General features: G+C 47.1%; 1 pseudogene; it reads left to right on the top strand.

The window, feature by feature from the left end:
* LOC113960996 overlaps positions 1–23,493 on the top strand; it is a 126,831-nt pseudogene that overhangs the window by 44,683 nt on the left and 58,655 nt on the right.

Here is a 23,493-nt window from a genome sequence, read left to right on the forward strand (position 1 = left end):
GCTGAGTGTTTTGTCCTAATTGATTGTCTGTTCTAAAGCTAATGTTTTAATTATAGCACTTAATTCAGAAAATTATTGCTTTTTGTTATACAGGAAGGCAGTCTGAGGAGATATCCAACTCTGTATCCTGATTGATGAAGAATATGGTTAAAACAGTCCAGACAATTGTACATAAGCTAAAGGATGAAGAATCTACTAAAGATATTGCCAAGGAGTCAAAACAAGAAGGTCAGACAGTTTCCATAAAAGATGTACTGGTAAAGGTTAGATATAATATTTTATTCTGACTTCTCAAGAACTTCAAAGATCTAGAGTGCCATTGATTCATTTTCATTCTCCTTTCTCAATACTGATGTTTTAGAAGGAAAAAATGTGAAAGAACAGAACTTACCTCTTCACCATCTAAAGAAGTCTATAATAAATGTCTGTTTTGAAGTAGCAATTTTCCTCTGAGACTAAGACCAACGAAAGTGATTCTCAGGCAAATACAAACTGTGGATGTGTTAAGAAGCTGGTTTCTTTGTTTTCTGAGAATGGCATCTTTGTCATCCTCTGATTCTCCTTTATTTACCAGACTTCATAATGAAAATGTCTCAGTTTAATGAGACAGAAATGTTTGCTAAGGAGGGCGGGATAGGAGAAAAATCGAACTCCTCCCTCTGAGTAATTATAACTTTGAAATTAAGAGGCTTCAGTCGAAAAGGTGTGGAAAAGAAAATAACAGCTCTTTACTAAATATATATATATATGTAACACAACAGAACAAGCAACAATTCCGTAACCAAACTTCCACCGAAAACAATTAAGTCCTTTTTGCCTTTTGACGCAGTTATAACCACAACCAGCAGGGGGTGATGGCGTGCCTCGGGAGGCAGGGGCTGCAGTGCCTCACTCACGGTCACCAGGTGGCGCTGTTGGGCCTCCGGCGAAATAAAGGCTGCAGTTGCTCTCCGATGGTTGGCAGATGGCGCTGTTGGGCTCTGGTGGCCGCCGTGTCTGCACGGGAGGCAGCTGGGTCGGTCCAAGGCACGTCCCGGGGACTCGGGCCACCACCGAAGGGGGAAGATGGTTCCTCCTGTGGACTCACGCTGTCAAAGTCTGGCTCTGACTAGGATCCACTTCCTCGTCAATGGGTGCAAACTGCCGCCGACACGGGAAAGGAAGGAGGGGAAGGGCAACCTTTCCCCTCAAAGGTTCCTCCGCAGATGGCGCTGTCTTTCCGATGAATCCGAGGCAACTCCAGGCAGTGGGCAGAGCAGGACGTGAGGAATCGGGGCGAACCGGGACCTCCCTCGTGGCCAGAAGAAACCAGTGACCCAGCTGGAAAAAATGAACTGGGAGACCACTCCCCGAGTCCGGGAAAAAGTAAAGTGCAGTTCCCAGGAAAAAAAAAAACAACTTCCACCCCCCCCCAGTCTCCCGAAACCATTAGTTCATTAGTTTGGAATGTGGGACTATCAGCTAATCCTTTTGTGTGTGGCTCTGTGCTGGCCATCCCTCCAGGCCAGGGGGAATCCAGTCAGCTAGCTCCCTTCCCCCTTCCATTGCTCAACACCTTTCTTTCACAGTGGTAAAGGGAAAAAATTCAAAGCAGGATTTTTTTCTTTAAAAAAGAAAACCCATGGCAGAAAATCAGGATAATGTCAAAGGATCTTGCAGATGCCCTCGTGACTGAATGTTCTGCACGATAAGTTGGGAATGCAATTGTAGCAAGTTGGCACAGGAGTTGCTGACAGGTTGATGTAGCATGATAGGACTATTGTTTGGTGCTGACATGTCTCATTGTAGATATTCTTGACCATTTTTTATTTAACTCGAAATTTAATCATAGAATCATAGAATTGTTAAAGTTGGAAAAGACCTCTAAGATCATCAAATCTAACCATAAGCCTAGCACCGCTATGTTCACCACTAAACCATGTCCCTAAGTGACACACCTACACATTTCTTGAACGCTTCCAGGGACAGTGATTCCACCACTTCCCTGGGCAGCCTATTCCAATGCCTGACCTGAAGAAATTTCTCCTAATATCCAGTCTAAACCTTCCCTGGTGCAACTTGAGGCCATTTCCTTTTCTCCTGTTGCTTGTTCCTTGGGAGGAGAGACTGGCACCCACCTTGCTACAACCTCCTTTCAGGTAGTTGTAGAGAGCAATAAGGTCTCCCCTGAGCCTTTTCTCCAGACTCAACAAGTCAAGTTCCCTCAATCTCTCCTCATAAGACTTGTGCTCCAGATCCTTCACCAGCTTTGTTGCCCTTCTCTGGACACACTCCAGCACCTCAATGTCTTTCTTGTAGGGAGGGGCCCAAAACTGAACACAGGATTCAAGGTGTGGCCTCACCAGTGCCGAGTACAGGGGGACAATCCCTGCCCAGGTCCTGCTGGCCACACTTTTGCTGATACTGAGGATGCCATTGGCCTTCTTGGCTGCCTGGGCACACTGCTGGCTCATGTTCAGCTGTCTGTCAACCAACACCCCCAGGTCTTTTTCTGCCAGGCAGCTTTCCAGCCACTCTTTCCCAAGCCTGTAGTGTTGCATGGCGTTGTTGTGATCCAGTTGTAGGACCCAGCACTTTATCTCCTTGAATCTCATGCAATTGGCCTCAGCCCATTGATCCAACCTGTCCAGATCCCTCTGCAGAGCCTTCCTACCTTCTAGCAGATCAACACTCCTGCCCAACTTGGTGTCATCTGCAAATTTACTGAGGGTGCACTCGATCCCCTCATCCAGATCATCGATAAAGATATTAAACAGGACTAGTCCCAATACTGAGCCCTGAGGAGCACCACTTATGACTTTCCACCAACTGGATTTAACTCCATTCACCACCACTCTCTGGGCTCGGCCATACAGCCAACTTTTTACCCAGCAAAAAATACTCCAGTCCAAACCATGAACAGCCAGTTTCTCCAGGAGAATGCTGTGGGAGACAGTGTTAAATGCTTTACTAAAGTCTAGGTAGACAACATCCACAGCCTTTCTCATCCACTGAGTGGGTCACCATTTTATAGAGGGAGAGCAGGTTAGTCAAGCAGGACTTGCCTTTCATAAACCCATGCTGACTGGGCCTGATCCTCTGGTTGTTCTGCACATCCCCTCCATCCCCATAGACCTGTCTGCATCTAAGTGATGTAGCAAGTCACTAACCATTTTGCCCTGAATTGTGGGGGTTTAATTCTTCTCCCTGTCTCTGTCTTCCAGCTCAGGGGGCTGGGTACTTGGATAACAACTGATCATACTATTAAACACAGAGGCAGAGAAGGCATTAAATACCTCTGCCTTTTCCTCATCCTTTGTCACTATGTTTCCCTCTGCATCCAGAAAGGATGGAGATTGTCTGTGGGAGAATGCGCGAAATATGAATCATGGAAAGAACACCTTTAGAAAAGGAACCACCACGGCAGCAGCTCTGGAATTCGGCCAACTGAAAACACTTACAGTTTATTTGCGTTTTTATTGTATGGGATTCCCTTAAAACTCTGTTGTTCCCTCACCTATGCAGTCTCCCTGGGCAGCGCCATGCTGTCTTTCTTCACTGAGCCAACTCCCGCCCCTGTTTTAACCCCATTGGTCTTCTCACCCATCTCTCCCCAATCCCTAGTTTTCTATTGGAGTTCGATCCTCCTGTTTCCCCGTTGGCTAGCTGACTCTCCAAACCACTCCCTTCCCCCCAAGCCCGTACCCAATCCCAGTCCCCTTCCTAATCCCTCCCACAGAGGGGATAAAAACCCTTTGCTGCTTTGAATAAACTACTTTTTCACCACCAGACCTCACAGCGTGCAAGTGTGATCTCTATCACCGGCATCGGGGCTTGTACAAGCTTGCTCCAACCCTGAGAGGTTTCGAGTGAGGGAGCCGATCCCCTCTCAACCTCTGTTAATTGGCCCCCAATTCAGCGAGAACCCTGGCGAAATTTTCTACTGCGTAGAAGATTCTTTGGCATCTCCAGACTCAGGCGACGAAGTGGCCTTCGGCTTCTCGCCCGGACAGACTCTACAACTCAGCGTTGGACCTCGACCTGCCAGAATTAGGTAGGCCAGCAGTTGTACAGTTCCTTCCTACACCCACGTTTTAAACTTATGGGGGCGCTTTCCTCTAAATGCGAACGGGATGGCTACAAACACTTAAAAAGCCTCATTTACCTCAAAGGACACCCCATAGATAAAGCTTCCCTGAAAGCGATCATCAAATGGATTTTCAAAAATAATTACGCCCTCCCCCATAATATTTCTTATGAAGAATGGGTTAAATTGGGACTTAAGTTATGGAAAGCAGTCCAAAACAATGACTCTTTAGCTTCTCTAGCATCAATCGTGTGACACTCAATTTTAAGCATGCCACAAACCAACGAAAATACAAATTCTTTTGTTTGGGATGAGGGAACAGCACAGGTCGATGTGCGCGTTCTGTGGCGGGAACAGCGTTAGGGAAAGAAAATGCACCCCCGGGACCCCCATCACACACACAGCACGGAGCTCTCAGCTCACCCCCCCAAACCCAAGATGACCTTGACCGCGTGGCCGGCTTGCCTCCTTCCCCCCCAACTCAAACGGGCAGCGACCCCCACAATGTTTCACAACAGGGCAGCGCCGCCTATCCCGCCACGCTGGCAGATAGCACTGCCCCCCCTCCTATACCACTGAGAAACAGCGGCTCTTATTCCTCCAAGACCCTAGGTGGTGCTGTTCCCCCCCGCACCACTGAGCGGCTGCGTTTATTCCTCCACATCACTAGATGGCACTGCTCCTCCACCCCCCCATCCCCCACCCACTTCTGGCTTCCCAGAAGTGGGGACCTGCCAACATGGCTGCGCCCATAAGCTTGGTCTCTCCGGAGCCGATACTGAAAAAAGCAGATGGGCTTACATCAAGGAACAAGCAACAGCAGTGGATGATTTGGATTTGGTAAAAGCATTCCTGGTCTATTACCAGCCAAACAACCATCCAGTCTGGGAACCAATCCCACTCTCATTTCTTAAAGACACAAAAAAGTCCATTATTTAATATGGACTGAATTCACCCTACGTCATAGGGGTGTTAAAGTCACTATTCGCAGCTTACACATTCACACCAAACAACATAAAGGAACTGGCAAACGCATTTTTTACAAACATGCATGCAACACTTTTCCTGGATGAGTGGCAAGTTCTTATTAGACAACATGCACAGCGCACCCTTTCTACCAGAGGTGTCCCAGTGCTAGATACCTTTAACAGGTTATTTGAGGTGGCACCCTACATCTCCAACCAGGCTCAATCCAGTATTCCCATGAACGAATTCGACACATCAAAGAATCTGGCTTTCCAAGCGATTCAAACCATCACTGAGGCAGCTGAGGCAACATCATCATACACACAGGTGCAACAAAAGCCGACACAGCCATTTATAGACTTTGATGAAAGACTAAAGAACGCTATTGCAAAACAAATTAAACATCCAGAAGCTCAGGATGCTCTATTTCTAAGATTGGCAATAGAACAATCTAATGATGATTGTCAGCAAATATTAAGATCCCTTAAAGATCCTACCCCAATCGACACGGTTAAGGCTTGTCGCAATGTAGGATCCCACACATACACCGAGTCCATACTAACTGAAGTCCTGGCAGTACAACAACAACCGAAGGAATCTACGTGTCACCACTGTAAGATTGCCCTCAACTGAAAAGAAGAACACCTACAGTACCACCCAGTTTGTGTCCCCGATGCAAAAAGGGATTGCACTGGGCAAGTGACTGTAGATCACTCTTCGATAGAGAGGGGAAACCGCTTCCACCAAGTGTAGCGTGTAGGTCTTTATATGACAAAGATAAGCAGTCCGCTCTCCGATGAGGTGGAAATCAAAGAGGCTTTATTTAAATCTCGTGCTCCCTTTTATCCCCTAAAACCATGTGACCTTAGAACCAATGGGGTTGTCTTTTTAGGCGCATGCTCCCTTGGGCTTCCCTGCCCCAGTATGTCCCCCTGTACCTTTGGACATGCCTCCTACATCACCCCCTTCTCAATTATTTAAGAAAGTCACGAAAACAGTGCAAAACAACAGTGCAAACAATCAGAACAGTACATTGTAAACTACCAAAGCTTGCAATGACCCAGCACATTGCTTGCCTTGGCCTCTTACACATCTATTGTAAACCTTTTAAAACTTTCTTATATTTCTAAAGGGTAGTGCAACTTGAAAAAATAACTTTATTAACCTAGGGGCCTTAGCCCAACCGTGCATACTTATAATCTTTATTAATCTGAGGGTTTAAATAACTGGGGAGTTCAACTTTATTTAAGAAACAGGCTAAGCTTAGCAAAACTAAATTCTCTTAAAGTGACCATGTGGCGGAGGTAGTGTTATTTTTGTGAGGTGTATGGTGTTTAAGACACTTGTCCAGTCAAACAACTCTCTTATTCATTCACGCACGCATTCATTGACAGCCGTCATCCATTCATCATACACACATTCATGAATTTTTATAGACTGCTTTTTGCCACACTGGTCATCCTTAAATGTAAACCTGAAACATAAACATAACTTTTTTATAACTTCTGCGTTACTCTGGTTCTTGTTGCTGTGGTTGTGTACCTAGGTAGAGTCTAACACACCAGGAAGGAATCCATTTCAGCTCTTTTCCTGCAGCCACACAGGCGTAGCCTCTTCCCCAAGACACAAGATCTAACAGTCCTGTCCACTGTCCTGAAATCAAATCTCTTACCATGACCAGTGGTTGGGGAGAGGTGAAAGCCTGAGGCCTGTGCTGCCTTTCGTACCTGCTTCTTTCAGCACTGTCACAATTTAAAAAATTGATAACATACGTGGCTTTCCACAGACGCTTTTGCAGGCTATAGACAGATTCCCCCTTTTTTTTGTTTAGCTAACATGTTTTTCAGTGTGCGATGTGCCCTTTTAACAATTACCTGTCCGGTGGATGAGTGCGGAATACTTGTGACGTGTGAAATTCCCCAGTCTGACAGGAAATTTCTTATCTTTTCTGAGATGAAAGCTGGTTCATTGTTGGTTTTGATCTGTTTTGGGGTACCTAGGGTTGCTAAGCAACTAAACCAGTGTGTTTTTACACTCTTGACTTTTTCTCCAGAGGGTGCTGTGGCAGTTATGTATTGGGAATGTGTATCTATGGTTACGTGTACATATTTTGATGTGCCAAATTCGGAGATGTGTGTGATATCTGTCTGCCAAATCTCATTTGCCATTAACTCTCTGGGATTAATGTCTTCCTGAGATGGCATGGGTGTGATTTTCTGACAGTCTGAGCATGACATGATGATGTCTCGAGCCTGATTGAGTGTTATTTGAAATTGTCTCTTCAGAGAATGTGCGTTCTGATGGAAAAATGAATGAGACAATTTCGCTTGCTCTAAGACTCTAGGTATGGTGTTAAACATTGCTGCTTTGTCAGCCTCTCAGTTCTCGTCAGCTATTGGCCCTGGCATGTCAGTGTGTGACCTTGTGTGCATTATGTAGAAATCAAACTTTCTATGATTGACAAGAAACCATACAGAACGCATTTCAAACAACAGGTGAGGGTTAGCAACATCTCGAAGAAACGAACTCTTGAGGCGGGACACTAACCCTGCAGCATAACAGGAATCAGTCACAATATTAATAGGTTTTTCAGAAAATCTCCCCAAAGCAATACGAATGGCAGCCAGTTCCAGAACCTGCACAGAGCCTTGGTTCATGGCCTGTACCTCTCGTTCCCATTGTCTTGTGTCAGGGTTTACCCAAGTCATTGCAGCTTTTTGTGTTTTTTTCAGATGCATCTGTGAAGGCCCTGAGACCTGGTTCGTGTTTGCATCTGGTTGTGGCTTTTAACGGTAAACTACTGATTTCTGCCCACAATCTGTGTTTTGGGAGATGAATTGAAATGTCACCGTTAAAGCCTACCAAGGCAGCCTGGAATCCTGCATCCTCAGCTAGCATTCAGTCGAGGTTGTCCTTTGCAGCTGGGGTGAAGACGGTGGCAGGACCTCTCCCGTCCAGTTCTTCTAGTCGTCCTCTGCCTTTAATGACAAGCTTGGCAAACATTTCATTAGCATTTCACAAAGTTTTAGGTGGTGTGTGGGGCAGAAACAGCCACTCTAGAATTTGCAGTGGGTCTTTTTCAGTTTGATCCCACTGAAACAAAACTGCAAATGGCTGGTACCTGCTGGGAACAAGGGCGAGGCAGATTTGCAGTTCAGGATTTCTCCTTCTGCCTTGTCTGCCCTCTATTGCCTTGGCACAAATGTCTAACGCCTGCTTGACCTCTGCTGTCAGAGACCGGCTAGACGCTAGGTTGGAGTCCCCCTTTAGCAGCTCAAATAGAGGGTGTAGCTCCTCTGTGGTTATGCCTAAAATAGGCCTTAACCAGTTGATGGTTCCCAGAAGTTTTTGCAACTTGTGTAAAGTTAAAGTGTTTTTTACCTCGAGCTGCAGTGGCTGTGGAGAAATTTCTTGCTGCATGATTTCCCATCCAAGGTAAGTCCAGGGTTGCGATCGCTGGATTTTCTCTGGAGCAACCTGTAACCCTGCATCTTGGATGGCTTTGATTAGAGCAGTAATAATAAATGGCAGTTCACTCTCTGTGGCCGTGGTCATTAGTATGTCACCTACATAATGGTGTATGATGGTTTTTTTGATATTTCGTCAGGTTATTTTGCATCCCCTGAGGAAGGACAACCCAGAAATAGCTTTGCATGGGCTGTGCATTGTTCAAGGTCGTGATGGAAAAAGCAAGCCATGGCGCATCCTCAGGGTGTAGGAAGATGGTAAAAAGGTAGCTTTTTAAGTCAATGATTAGTGGTGGCCACTTTACTGGAAGCATAGCAGATGAGGCAATTTTGCAGCATTCTCCACCTCTCACCTTTCTTGGGGGTGCAGAATACAGGGGTATTCTCGGGGCTGGTTGTCGGCACATTGTGGCTTACCTCAAGCTGCTTCCTCTCTTGCTCGCAAAAGCGGGTGGCAAAGAGGAGGAGGATGGCGAGCAACATGGCAGCAAGCAGTGCGATGCTCATGGCGTGGCCCCTGCCCCACCCACGGCACCCTTGGTACAACTCAGCCCATTCCCTGCTGTTTAGGTACTTGTGGGATGTTGCTGCTAAGGGTCTCCAAGGGCAATCCCTTTGAAAGTGGTCAGGGGCACCACATCTAACACAACTCGCTCTATGTCTGACCTCTTCTTGTACTCCTGGTTGGGCTGTAGCTAAAGAGGCAGACTGGTACTCCACAGAGCCAACTCTTTGGTAGGGTCGAACCAGCTCAGCAATGCTGCAGCTCTCCCTTTTAGGAAGGGCCTACAAAGCTTTTTACAGCCTGCGTTCGCCCTTTTAAAAGCCAATTGCCTATACAGCATCTCTCTGGCTTTATTGTACTCAACTTGCTTGTTTAAAGCAGACTGCAGCCGATCTAAGCATCGTGAATTTGGTTCAGTACAACCTTGTAACACTTTTGTGGAGGACAGGTTGCTATCTTGGTCTGTAGTGGGAAGCTTTCTCATGGCTTTCAGGGCCTGTTTGGCTATTACTTTGTACACCTCTCGGGGATAGGTTGATTGGGCATCTACTGTGGTGTAATTTCCCTCCCCGGTTAATTGGTTTGTTGTTATGCCTGCTTGGGTGTTGGTTGCATACTTAGCACAATTCTCCCGATAGTCAGCTAAACAGACTGTATATTGGGTGTTATTAAGAACTAATTTCATTAGGTTCTTCCAGTCATGTGGGGTGAAAAAATAGATGGAACTCAATGTCTCCACATACTTGAAAGCATTGGTTAAGGGCACGCCAGCATCTCTTACCAATTGCCTCAATTTCTTTGTAACCTCATATGGCAGAGGCTGAAATTGAGGGGGCTGACGTTGGCTAAAATCGACTGGGCATGCATGGATAGCCTGCAAGCCTCCCACTCGTAATGCCTCATTCCAACATTGTTCCCACTTGTCAACTGACCTTCCCCCGTTTGCCTCCTCGCTCCCTCCCGGTGGAACCATCCCTGGTCCCTCCTCCTCATCTCCCCATGCCTCCCCCCCTGTGGTCCCGGTAAACCCGGTTCCCTGTGGGGGGGTGGTGGTGGGTGGTGGAGGCGGCACGGGGGAGGTGCCTCCCTCCCCCTTATGCCTATGGGTGGGACGGGGCGGTGTTGGGGCCAGAAGAGACGGATCGGTTTCTGTTCCATGTGGTGGGCAAGATGGCTGCGTCCACCCCGAAACACGCGGTCGCTGGTCATCCGCAGCGTGGGGTGGCAGAGAGGCTGGGTTACCCCCCTCATCGCTGTAACGGAGTCTCGTGCGCTGATCCCATGGACTGGGATCTCGCATATCAGGCTCTGTTCCCTCCCGGCGACCTGTGTTTCCGTGGCCCTCGGCTCCCGGCCCGTAATTTAATTCTCAATCGGCTCCTTCTCCTCCCCCCGGTAAACCTCATGCATTTCTGTTTCTACGCCTAGGGGTTGTGCTGCGGCTAGCAGTGTAGATGGGGGATGGGGTGTTGGCGTGGGATAATTGTTTCGTTCGCTCGTGTGCTTTATGGAGGGCAGACATTATCACTGTGTAAGCTGGAATTATGTTATCAGCTCGGCGATCGCCTGCCTCGGTCCTTTGGTTCAGAATGTGTCCCAGTGTTTCCCATATGTCTATATGTAACACTTCTGTTAGTGGTAGTGTGGGGTATACAGACCTAATAAACGTTACTAATTCTGGTAATTCTACCTTTGTGGTTTGGATGTGGTAAGATCTTAGCAGTAGAGTTAATGTTTCAATGTCTTGTGAGGTTTCCATGGAAAAAAGGTTTCTTGTGTTTTTTTTCCTTAGTCTCGACTGAAGACACACGTGGCCGGAAATTCTTTGTTTGGCTGCTGAGTTACTTTCGGTTTCTCGGTCGCTGTTTTTTTTCATGGCTTTTTTCTTTTGGCATCTCCATTGGTGTCCGGGGCTCTCCGGGTCCTGGCTGCCGCTCCGGTGGCTTGGGGGTGGCAGCAGATGGCGGCGGGGGGGTCCCTTGGGGCTGCGCCGGGTCTGGCGCAGGCTCCGGCGGCGACGGGAAAGCGGTGACAAGCGGCGAGACATTCTTTCATGGTGTGCGCTGCTTCTGGCGTGTTTTTTCTCAGCGTGGAGGCTTCATGCAGTGGCTATAGGCATGCGTGGGTCAGCAGAAGGCGGCTGCGGGGCTCCCCCGGTACGCTAGGTGGTGCGAGGGTTCCGCCACTGTGGCAGGGGGTTGAGGAGTGACGGCGCAGCTGATGTTAAGGCGGCGCTGGGCTCCATTCAGCTCCGTTCGGCGGCGGTCCCAGTGGCATACAGTGTGACGTCCCGGCAGTGGCGGGGGGGGGGGCGGCCGGCGGCACGCGTGTGGCTCAGCCGTTTCCCAGTGCTTGCAAACTGCGACTTGTGCCGAGTTGCTAGGCAACAGGCGCTAGGCACCGGTGCCGCATCTGGTGGCAGCCCCAGCAGCACGCGCGAGGGGGGCGGCGGGTCGACACGCGGGGTCCTGGGGTCCCTGGGGAGTCCAGGGGGGCGGCACGGGGCAGCTTAGCCGCCTCTGCACGGGGTCTCCATCGCTTTTTAGCTGCGGAGCTCCCGGCGGCAGCTCGCGAGACAAACACAACAGCTCCGAGCCCCCTCGGTGGGGGCTGGGGGCTGCAGTGTTGGCAACTCACTCAACTTCACTGTTTCGCTGCCCGCTTCTGCCTATGTGGTCCCCGGCTCTGCTCTTCACCGCCCGCTGTTCCATTTCTCCTTCTTCTTTTCTTCTTTCTTCTTTCTTCTTTGTTCCTGTGCAGTTTTCCCTAATATTTTTGAGCTCACTATATTAACTTCCGTTTCTCAGACACAACTTAGACAACGGTTTACAGATGTCTAGGTTTTTTTCGGTGAAAAACTCCAGTATCCAGAGAATTGATATGATACCCAGAATTTACCGATATTTTTCCTGATTCAGGGTATGGTAAACTAACCTTATATAGGTTCTAAGTCCCAAGTTCGGGTGCGCCATGTGTAGCGTGTAGGTCTTTATATGATAAAGATAAGCAGTCCACTCTCCGATGAGGTAGAAATCAAAGAGGCTTTATTTAAATCTCGTGCTCCCTTTTATCCCCTAAAACCATGTGACCTTAGAACCAATGGGGTTGTCTATTTGGGCGCATGATCCCTTGGGCCAATGCTAACCTGTGCTGTATTCTTTCCCAACACTAACCAATGCATTCGAGTTAAAGGTCTTATAGACACAGGAGCAGACGTCACGATCTTCGCTGAAAGCGACTGGCCGAAGGAATGGAGCACGACGGAGCCCTGCATCGACATCAAAGGGGTAGGAGGAGCCCAATCTGAAGAACAGGTCGTGCAAGTACATTTGTCCGTGAAGGCTGAACTATTGACACATGACCTTGAAATTGCACCGGGGAAAGAACTAGTGACAGTTCCATGGAAATACCTTGGATTTCAAATTAATAACACCACTATTCAACCCCAGACTGTTACCTTACCCACTAACATCCACACCTTAAATGACTTACAGTCGCTACTAGGTTTAATCAATTGGGTTAGACCTCTGTTAGGTATAACAACAGACACCCTGAAACCACTATTCCAACTCCTGAAAGGAGAGGCAGACTTGACCTCTCCTTGATGCCTAACACCAGAAATGCAAGCGGTATTAAGGGAGATAAATCAAAGACTGAGTTCCTGTCAGAGTAAAAGGAAAGTGTGTGGGTTACCTGTTGTTCTGGTAATTTTTAAAGGTATCAAACAACCTTATGCTGTAATAGGACAATTAGATGTAAAAGGCAAAGATTTTCTGTTATGGGAATGGGTTTTTTAAAGTTTCCAGTTTTCCAAATCCATTACTGCATACCCTGAGATGCTCTCCAAAGTCTGCCACAAAAGTAGATTACGGCTTTGGGAGCTCTTGGGGAGGGATCCAGACGTTATTTATCTTCCTCTGTCTACTGTTCAATTAACTCAATTGCTAATTCATAGTTCCAATTTTCAGTTAGCCATTGCTGATTACAGGGGTCAATTTTCAGTTCACCTTCCGTCTATTCCTTTCTTGCAACTTCTAGCCCTTACTCAACCAGAGCTAACTCATAATTATTCACCTGTCCCACTAACAGGTGCTAGAACTGTTTTCACAGATGGTTCTGGCAAAACGTCTAAAGCAGTAGTCACCTGGCTTAAAGCAGGAAAGTGGGTATTTGACACGCACAAGGTAAGAGGTTCCTCTCAGATAGTCGAGCTCTCTGCAGTCATACGTGCATTTCAGCTATTTCCAGAACCTTTGAACATTGTTTCCGATTCGACCTATGTCATCGGAGTAGTCCGACGAATTGAAAATTCATACATAAAAGATATCTCCAAATTACAATTGGCTCATATGTTCAAATCATTACTATATGAAATTACTCATCGCAAACACAAATTCCACATAATCCACATTCACTCTCACACTTGTCTCCCAGGACCCATCACAGCAGGAAATCGTGTCGCAGATCAAATAGCTGACACAGAGCACCTTGCACAAACTGCAGTGGTTCCAAACAATTTTGAAAAGGCAAAGCTGTCCCACAGCTTTTTTCACCAAAATGCAAAATCTCCAAAAAACATTCCACCTTACACTCTCTCAAGCCAGAGCAATTATTTCCACGTGCCCCGATTGCCAGAGACTCACTCCTTTACCCTCCGAGGGGGTAAATCCTCGTGGAATCAACCCATTTGACATCTGGCAGTTGGACATAACACATTCACCATTTGGAAAATTGAAATACATCCATGTATCCATTGACACATGTTCCGGTGCCATTGCAGCAACAGCACAATCAGGAGGAAAGGCCCGAGATGTCAAAAAACACCTCATGTCTGCAATATCAGTCCTTGGCATCCCCAAAACTATCAAAACAGATAATGGACCGGCCTACACTTCTCAATCTCGAAGAGTTTTTCAACATGTGGGGAATCTCACATGCTACAGGAATCCCCCTGTATTAGGAAGGGGTTCGGAACATCACCATGGCTAGGCTTCGCGAACGAAGATTTGGGAAGGGCTCTACCCACGATTCTTGCAAGCGCGTTGGTGGCTAAAAAGGCCAATACGAGAAAGGCAAGTCCGGTGTCAAAAGACACAGCAGAAAGACTCCTTAGATGGTATATTCTGCAAGGCTCGATTCTTTCTGCGTTGTCTTTTCTCCTCAAGTGTGATCCTGCGTGCTTTCTCAAAAGCATCAGCAGCGTTATAAATGGACTGTCTCCAGGCCTCCTGGTTAGAGGCCAGAGTAGACCAGTTATGGTGATCAATATGCCCGAGGCTGAGTTGTTGCTTCAGGGAGTCCTTGTATCTTTTCTTCAGAGCTCCTCTCTTGCGGCAGCCGGAGGCAAGTTCACCATAAAGCAGGATCTTGGGGAGGCGGTGGTCCTTCATCCTGGAGACGTGCCCTGCCCAGCGCAGTTGCGTTCTAAATAGCATGGCTTCAATACTTGTGATTGTTGCCTGTTCGGGAACAGATGTATTGGTCACATAATCTGACCAGTGGATGTTCAGGATTGTACGGAGGCAGCGTTGATGGAAGCGTTCTAGAAGACGCAGGTGGTGGCGGTAGATGACCCATGATTCGGAGCCATATAAAAGAGTAGACAGCACTATGGCTCTGTAGACACTGATCTTGGTACTTTTCTTCAAGTGTTTATTACGCCATACTCTTTTATGGAGTTTTCCAAAAGCACTATATGCCTTCGCTAACCTATTGTCTATCTCCCCGTCAATCTTACCATCTGAGGAGATGAGGCTGCCTAAGTAATTAAACTGTTGGACTGATTTCAGTTCTGATTGGCCGATGGTGATGTGGGGATGATGGTGGACTTCCTGAGGTGCAGGTTGATGGAGAACTTCAGTCTTCTTTAAGCTGACTTCCAGCCCAAAGAGCTCAGCAGCCTCTGCAAAGCAGGATGTTAAACGCTGCAGGGCTGCTTCTGTGTGGGTGACAAGGGCAGCGTCATCAGCATAAAGTAGCTCCCGGACAAGATGGTTCAGGGTCTTAGTGTGGACCTTCAGTCGCCTTAGGTTGAACAGGCTTCCATCAGTACGATATCGAATGTAGATACCGTCCTGATCGTTGAGGTCTGCCGTGGCCCTTTGGAGCATCATACTGAAAAAGACTGTGAATAAGGTAGGAGCGAGAACACAGCCTTGTTTCATGCCATTCTTTATTAGAAAGGGCTCAGAAAGTGTGTTGCCATCCCTGACTTGGCCGTGCTGATCCTCATGAAGTGAGATGATCATTTTAAGGAACTTGGGGGGACAACCTAAACATTCCAAAATCTGCCAAAGACCTTTTCTGCTCACAGTATCGAAAGCCTTGGTGAGGTCGACAAAGGTTACAAAGAGACCTTTGTTCTGTTCCCTACACTTCTCTTGCAGTTGTCTGAGAACAAATATCATGTCTGTGGTGCTCCTGTTGGCTCTGAAGCCACACTGAGATTCAGGTAGAATTTCTTCTGCTATAGCGGGTATTAGTCTGTTCAGGAGTATTCTTGCCAAGATTTTGCCAGCAATGGAGAGCAGAGTAATACCACGGTAATTTGAGCAGTCTGATTTAGTACCTTTCTTCTTATACAAGGTGATGATGACTGCATCACGAAGGTCTGAAGGTAGTTCACCTAGTTCCCAACAGCGCACCACAAGCTCATGAAATTTAGCATGGAGTGCAAGGCCCCCATGTTTCCAGACTTCAGGTGGAATTCCATCAACCCCAGCTGCCTTGCCAATTTTCACCTGCTGTATGGCCTTGAGGGTTTCTCCTAAAGTGGGGGCAGTATCCAATTCGTATTTCACCAGTCGTTGTGTGATGGACTGAATTGCTGAGTCTTGGACTACACAGTTGGTACTGAAAAGAGTCTGAAAGTGTTCAGACCATCTATTCAGAATGGAGGTTTTATCTGTCAGAAGCGTTTGACCATCTGCACTGAGTAGTGGGCTATGGATTTGGTATGTAGGCCCGTATGCTGTTTTCAGGGCCTCATAGAATCCTTTGTGATCCCCTGTATCTGCACAAAGTTGAGTTTTTGCAGCTAGATCGGTCCACCACTTGTTCTGGATGTCACGGAGTTTCTGTTGGAGCTTGCTGCATGCAAGACGAAAGGCTGTTTTTCTTGCGTGACAGGATGGCAGTGCAAGGTGTGCTTGGTGGGCCGTTCTCTTCTTCCTCAACAATTCCTGGATTTCTTGATTGTTTTCATCAAACCAGTCTTTGTTCTTCTTGAGGGAGAACCCTAAGGATTCTTCAGAGGATTGCAGGATGCAGCTTTTAATATGATGCCAAATTGCTTCAGGAGAGGAATCTGCAGAATCTGTGGAATGGTTATCAAGCTTAGTTTGAAGGTTTGCCTGGAATCTTTCTCTTACTGTGGCTGATTGGAGATCGTTAACTTGGAGTCTTCTCCTTGGGATACTGCCCCTTTTGGGTTTGAATTTGAGAATGAACTTGAGTTTACAGCGCACAAGCCGATGGTCTGTTTGGCATTCTGCACTGGGCATCACGTGGGTATGGAGGACATCACGGACATCACTCCGTCGCACCAAGACATAATCAATGAGGTGCCAATGCTTAGATCTGGAGTGCATCCAGGTTGTCTTTAGACTATCTTTCTGCTGAAAGATAGTGTTGGTGATGGTAAACTGTTGCTCCGCACAGAATTCTAGCAGAAGTCGACCATTATCGTTGCAGTTTCCAACACCATGCTTGCCTAATATTCCTTTCCATGCTTCAAAATTTTTGCCTACTCTGGCGTTGAAATCACCAAGGATAATGATCTTATCATCTGCTGGTACCTTTTGGGTAAGGCAGCGCCGGTCAGAGTAAAATTTATCTTTTTCAGCAGGGTCAGTTTGGAGAGTTGGGGCATATATACTTAAGATGACAACGTGTTGGTTGTTATTTAGTGGAAGGCGTAGGGAGATAATGCGGTCAGCGTGACCTGTCGGCAGATTTTCGAGTTTAGGGACAATAGAGTTTTTGGTCATGAAGCCGACACCAGAGAGATGTTTTTCGGTTCTGGACTTACCTGACCAAAAGAGTGTGTAACTGGCACCGTGTTCTCTGAGGCTGCCTTCCTCATGAAGGCGAACTTCACTGAGAGCAGCTATGTCGATGTTGAGACGCGCCAGCTCACGGGCAATTAGGGCAGAGCGACGCACAAGACGTCCGCTGTCCGCAGAATCGAGCATGGTTCTGATGTTCCAACATGCTAGAGTTAATTTAGGTACACCTTTGGAGGCAGGTGCATGCCTGTGTCTTTTGCTCTTTGTGTGACCGCATTAGAAGAAGATGCCAGTTGGCCTGTGGTTCACCAGCGGGGTGAAGGTGGAGATGAGCTTTGTTTAGGTCATCTTTTCTAGGCCCCTCTCCGAGTGGAGCAAGCAGTGCTGTCCTTGAAAAGGCTGCTTGGTCGTTCAGGGTGCTGCCCCAAGAGACTCTCATCTCCGTCAGTCTCAAATGACCAATATCCTGAACCGCCTGCATGCAGGGTTGAGTCTGCGGCTCCCAGTGCACCTTTCACCTACTGTTTCGACCCTCGCCCGTCGCTGCAGGACTTTTTGCATGTGGGTAAAGCCTTCAAGCCTGCGCAATGGATTTTTTAGGTGAGATGCAGTATGCGCGGAACTGAACCCACCCTTTAATCCTAAGGTTCATCTGCCATGGCCGAGCAAGCTTGGACGGTCCTCAGGACGTAGGTTTGATTAGAGTGGCCTTCTCTTAGATGGATGGCCTTACAGGGCTAAGCGAGCTCCATCTGCCCGGGTTTGGGATGAGAGTTGTCCTTCTCCTAGGATGACTGCCAGAAGGCTAATGCGCTCATCCTGCCCAAGAATGAAGTGTATCTGGTCCTATGGTTTTGACCTGTCTGGCATGGGCAACCCTACCGAAGGCATGAACCCTCGTCAGCATAGCTCGCAACCACATAGGGGTACATAGGCTACTTACCTGTTAGAACGAGTTGGGTAAGTCATTCATTTCCTACTTTACTAACACCTATCTAAATACCATCATAAGGAGACAACCAGGAGCAGCCCTTTGTCCTGCCCACCCTTTCAGGATGTAGCAGAGCAGAGCAAATATATCCAGAACATGCCGAACCTGGGCAGTAGCCGCAGGTGAGCCAAAAGTAAATAGGTAAATTGACAAACAAACAAGTCAGCTGACCAACCGTTCTGGCCCCCGTACCTGTCAAGGCTAGGGTGCCTTTCAAGACCCCAGCCTGGCTGGGATCCCCATCAATCTAAAAGAACCCACTATCCACCCTGACGATTATCCTTCCCCAACTGTGGCACCACAAATTGCAGGCGCGTTGCGCACCTGCGACGTTTCACATGGGACAGCCCCGCACTCCCACCCGCCAGTCGGAGAACAACCATGATCCGCTCAAAGCCCTTCCCCTCTGCTCCCTTTCCCTTCCCTGCCCCCTCCCCCCCAGACCTGGATCGGCAAACCTCTGTGTGCTCTGAAGCTGTCTTCTCCTCTACCATGGGGGTGCAGTACCTGCCGGAAAGGCTCCCCTTTCTCTCTCTCTCCTTTCTCCTGCTGTAGCTGTGCCCTGGACCCCCGCAGGGCGCGCAAAACAGCTCACGACTTGCGCAGGATCCCTTGCCAAGAGCGCACATGCTTCCGGGCCACGCGGGGTCTAGCGCGGGCGTGCGGACACTTCCGGCAGGCGCGGAGCCCCCTCCGCCCCCCCCCGCCCCCTGCCCCCCCTCCCCCCCCCCCCCCCCCCGCCCCCCGCTGGCGCCGGACCCCCGCAGGGCGCGCAAAACAGCTCACGACTTGCGCAAGATCCCGTGCCAAGAGCGCACATGAGGTTCGGAACATACTGAAGCTTGAAAACCATTGCACCATTGAAAGCTCAACAAGACTGATATTTATTACCGAGAGGTGGCCAACAAAATGAACAAACCCAAAAGAGAGGAAGGAGGAGAGTAATAAGCCCCTAGCACGACCTCCCCAGTCACGCAGCTGTTGCCCATAAAGTTATCTTACCGACCTAGCATGCCTATAATTACCAATAGCAGAAGCTGCATCCTTGGAAAGTCAGTAAGCTCACAAATTGGCAGGCGCCCCTGCCAAAAGGCAACATTGTCCTTGATGTGAAGCTAGCTTCACTCCAAAGAAGAGCTAACTGCTTTTATACAATTAACTGATTACGTCTGTCTAGGCAGGTGTGGTCAGCACCGCCCCGCCAGAGGTTCTCAGTCCTACCCCCTTGGTTATGTAAGTGCATCTCTTCTGCACTCGCGTGGCTTTCCCTGCGCCTGCGTACTACACTCGGGGGGGTCTTTTCCAAATGAGTCTAGGGGTTTCCTTCATCACTATAGTCTTCAATTTCTCCTTCAAGCAACCTTGGACAACAATTAGCCAATCACAGAACACCAATTAAATATAGTTTATCCAAGAACTCTCTTCAAGGACAAATTTCCCATTTTATCAGTGCTTGTTTTCTCATAACTTGGCAGGGAAAGAACAAAACTTTTACATGTGGTTGGGCCAAACACAGACCAAAAGTATCAGCATAAATTCACCCTTATACACCTCCACTCTCCCACTGGTCAAGCAGTGGTAGAGCGTGCCCATCAGACACTCAAAAATATGGTAACTTGTGCTGGTTTAAAAGTTAACCAGCAGGGGAAATGAACTCAACTCAAAAGAGAGATTATAAGTCAAAATAACAATTTATTAAAATAATACAATAAATACAATTATACAGACAAACAATTGGTTTTAACCCACAAAACCCAAATGTATAACCCAGCACCCTGGGGCATGAACAAAGTGGTGTTCCTTGGGCCCCCCTGAGTTCAAAGTAAAGGGAGAGGGGAAAACCTGCTGGTGGGAGAGCTGTTTCAGTCTGGTGAAAAGTGGTGATTGCAGTCCAGTTGAGGGTGGTGGTCTCAGTCTGGTTGAGAGCGGTGAGCTGCAGTCTTCCTCTGGATCCCACGAGTGGTAAAAAGGTTCCAAAACTCCAAGTTTATATATTCTCCAGTTCAGGCAGGAATGCTCAGTCCTTCCCTCAGGGCGGGGAATTCCACAAAAGGGTGTGAGGACAGGAACATCTTCCTATCTCGCAGGCCTCTTAACGCCTAGTTTATAGCCTGAGGAGTCAGGTTGCTCTGGGCAGAGGGTGTAAATGCTCTATTGATAACAGTTTCTGGGAAATGGCATGGAAGGCTATAGAATACACAGGTTTGGGTTACACCCATCCAGTGATGAATTGGTCCCAGCTGTTCTAACTAGGACATAACCAAACAACAAAACACCACAATTGGACTCACACCACAAGAAAAACTAAATAAGGCATTATATGTTATCAATTTCCTGAATAGATTACAACGAGACACATCACCCATAGAGAGACATTTTAATGCACACCGAAACCAAGTGAGTACCAATGCCAAGGTTACTTATAAACATGTTAGGTGAATGGGTCAGCCCTGTTCCCCTTATCACCTGGGGGAGGAGGCATGCTTGTGTCTCCACAGGATCCGGTCCTAAGTGGATTCCATCACGCCTGGTGAAATTCTACAACAACGACTAGATACCGCCATGATCTCTGTCATCATCACCATCCTGATCCATCCAGTCATCACGTCATACCAGCCTTCTCCCACAACTCCTCCTCTTCCAGACTGGATAGCAACCAATCATGGAAGCATGTGGTCTTCTTTGGCTAAGTCCTTAAATGTTGATTCATTGTGTCTTTCAGTTTCAGATCCCTCTAACCCATTAAAAACATGTTTAGTTGCAATCCCCTGGTCCCCTCAAACATGGACAGGGTTCCAAAATCAATATTCCCCTTGGTGCAATGATCCTGACAAAAATGAAAACCAGGTTATGTCCTGCATCCCCCATCCCCCAAAGACCAAATCAGCTCCACAATATTTTGACAATCATCCCGAAGAATTTTAGGCACCCTCCCCTCAACCCACTGTTTCTATTTTAACATAAAAAAAGAGGGGAAAAGTAAACATCAACTCAATGTAACATCTGATGGAACCTATTCTAGTTTTGAGTTCTGGTGCAAAGAAAAAATAGAATCCCCCCCCACTGTCCATTGTCCTCCCTAAGGGGGTGTTCCTTATCTGTGGACTTCGGGTATGGAAATCAATCCCTAAAGGGGCGGTTGGGGGGCCTTGCACCTTGGGTCAAGTAACACTTCATAATCCCGCAAAGACAATTCCTTTCCTAGTTATTAATCCTCCCAAGACAATTACAAAACATGACATCACTGTCCACCCCAAAAAGCTGGATTCGCCCGCACTGTGGAGACTCAAAGAGAGTGGGAAACCATTCATTGTAGGACCAATCATTACAAACATAGCCCCTCAAGCAGCCCCTCATCCTCTGGCTCAGCAACATCCCCTTTCTAAATTCCAAAATTTGCAACAATTCACAGAAGACTGTGACTCTAACCTTCACTTTTGGTCACACAGCAAGAACATTTGGGGCAGCATAGTAATTCCAGCCATTGGCACAATGCACGCCCTGGATTTGCTTACAAAATTGGGATGTTGGTTAGCCAAAGAGGCAAATGCAACTAGTGCAGCACTGGAAGACCTTTTGCTGGATTCGCAACAAATTAAGAAAGTAACCTTACAGAATAGAGCTGCAATTGATTTTCTATTATTGGTTAATGGACACGGTTGCAATGAGTTTGAGGGGCTGTGCTGTCTAAATTTCTCAGATCATTCCCAATCCATCCACTCCCACATAAATGAACTCCATTCCCTCATTCAACAGATCCTGAAATCAGACGAGGTTAGTTGGGACAATATGTTCGATTGGCTTTCCCTAAAAGGACTTTCCCTACCCCTGAAAAAATTCCTATTATTTTTGCTTTTAGGTTTGTTTGTGTTAGTAATCCTTTGTGTCCTCCCATGTATAGCTAAATGTTTTCAAGGTCTCATTATGCACAACGCTACTCAAGTGTATGTTTCATTAATAAATAAAAATGGAGGAATTGTGGGAGAACACGCAAAATATGAATCATGGAAAGAACGCCTTTAGAAAAGGAACCACCACGGCAGCAGCTCCAGAATTTGACCAACTGAAAACACAGTTTATTTGCGTTTTTATTGTACGGGATTCCCTTAAAACTCTGTTGTTCCCTCACCTATGCAGTCTCCCTGGGCAGCGCCATGCTGTCTTTCTTCACTGAGCCAACTCCCGCCCCTGTTTTAACCCCATTGGTCTTCTCACCCATCTCTCCCCAATCCCTAGTTTTCTATTGGAGTTCGATCCTCCTGTTTCCCCGTTGGCTAGCTGACTCTCCAAACCACTCCCTTCCCCCCAAGCCCGTACCCAATCACAGTCCCCTTCCTAATCCCTCCCACAGAGGGGATAAAAACCCTTTGCTGCTTTGAATAAACTGCTTTTTCACCATCGGACCTCACAGCGTGCAAGTGTGATCTCTATCACCGGCACCGGGGCTTATACAAGCTTACTCCAACCCTGAGAGGTTTCGAGTGAGGGATCCAATCCCCTCTCAACCTCTGTTAATTGTCCTTTGCCCTCCTCTTGTTTCTGAGGGATTTATAAAAACATTTTTCGTTATCTTCACAGCAGTAGCCAGAGATAATGGTACAAATTGACCCCAATAAGGAGGAGAGTCGAACTGATTGGAAAAGGGTAGGGACTATACTGCAGTAATCTGAAGAGTTTTCTTTCTACCTGGTGCATTTTATAGTTTATCATTTCAAAGCTCAGATTTTCCATTCCATAGTTTCCCAAAATATATATAAATTAACTCTAACAATCATAATTTACTGAAAACCTTTCAGGATGTTTTTTCTACTAATGATCTTAATCCTGTAGATTTCAGAAATTGCTTCAATAAAGCGCAAAGCAAATGAGAGAAAGCTATATTCAGCAGGAAGCTCTATGCAGAAGCCTACTGAAGCAGAAGCTGAGCACAGCAATGCAAATTCACAGATGACTGCACTTGTTAAAGCCTTGCAGAAGACGAAAACAATTGTCAACCACGAAGACATGCTTGAGGTATGGTATTGTGATAGTCAAAGAAATGTGCTGGTGTTATACTGAATTTGTTACTCTGAGAGATGAAAATTTGTGTTGACTATAGAAAATTGCCATCCATAACTGCTGTAGGTACAGATGATTTGTAATGTGATATTTTCCTCACTTCAGACTATATCAAGTAAAATTTGAAATAGCTAATAAAAAGTTCATTATGGCAGTGAAGGCATGGACTAACCAATATGGCGAATCGTTTATTCCCACGCAAACAAGCCCTTATATACCTCCCGTGACATCACGTATTTCCCACAGTTCTTAGTGAGTCCTTCCAGTGGGCATGCTCTGTTGAGTACTCTCTCTGGGGGCTTGCTGTGGAGACTACATCTCCCATGGTTCCTTGTGACATCCTTCCTATACAGTGTTAACCCCTTCTGCCACATATCCCCCATTTTTATTATAATAACAAGTTGTAAAACAGTATAACTTTAAAACTTTTCTTA

Source organism: Neopelma chrysocephalum, unplaced genomic scaffold (assembly GCF_003984885.1).
Source record: "Neopelma chrysocephalum unplaced genomic scaffold, ASM398488v2 Primary Assembly neopelma1_97010, whole genome shotgun sequence".
Classification (NCBI taxonomy): Eukaryota; Metazoa; Chordata; class Aves; order Passeriformes; family Pipridae; genus Neopelma; species Neopelma chrysocephalum.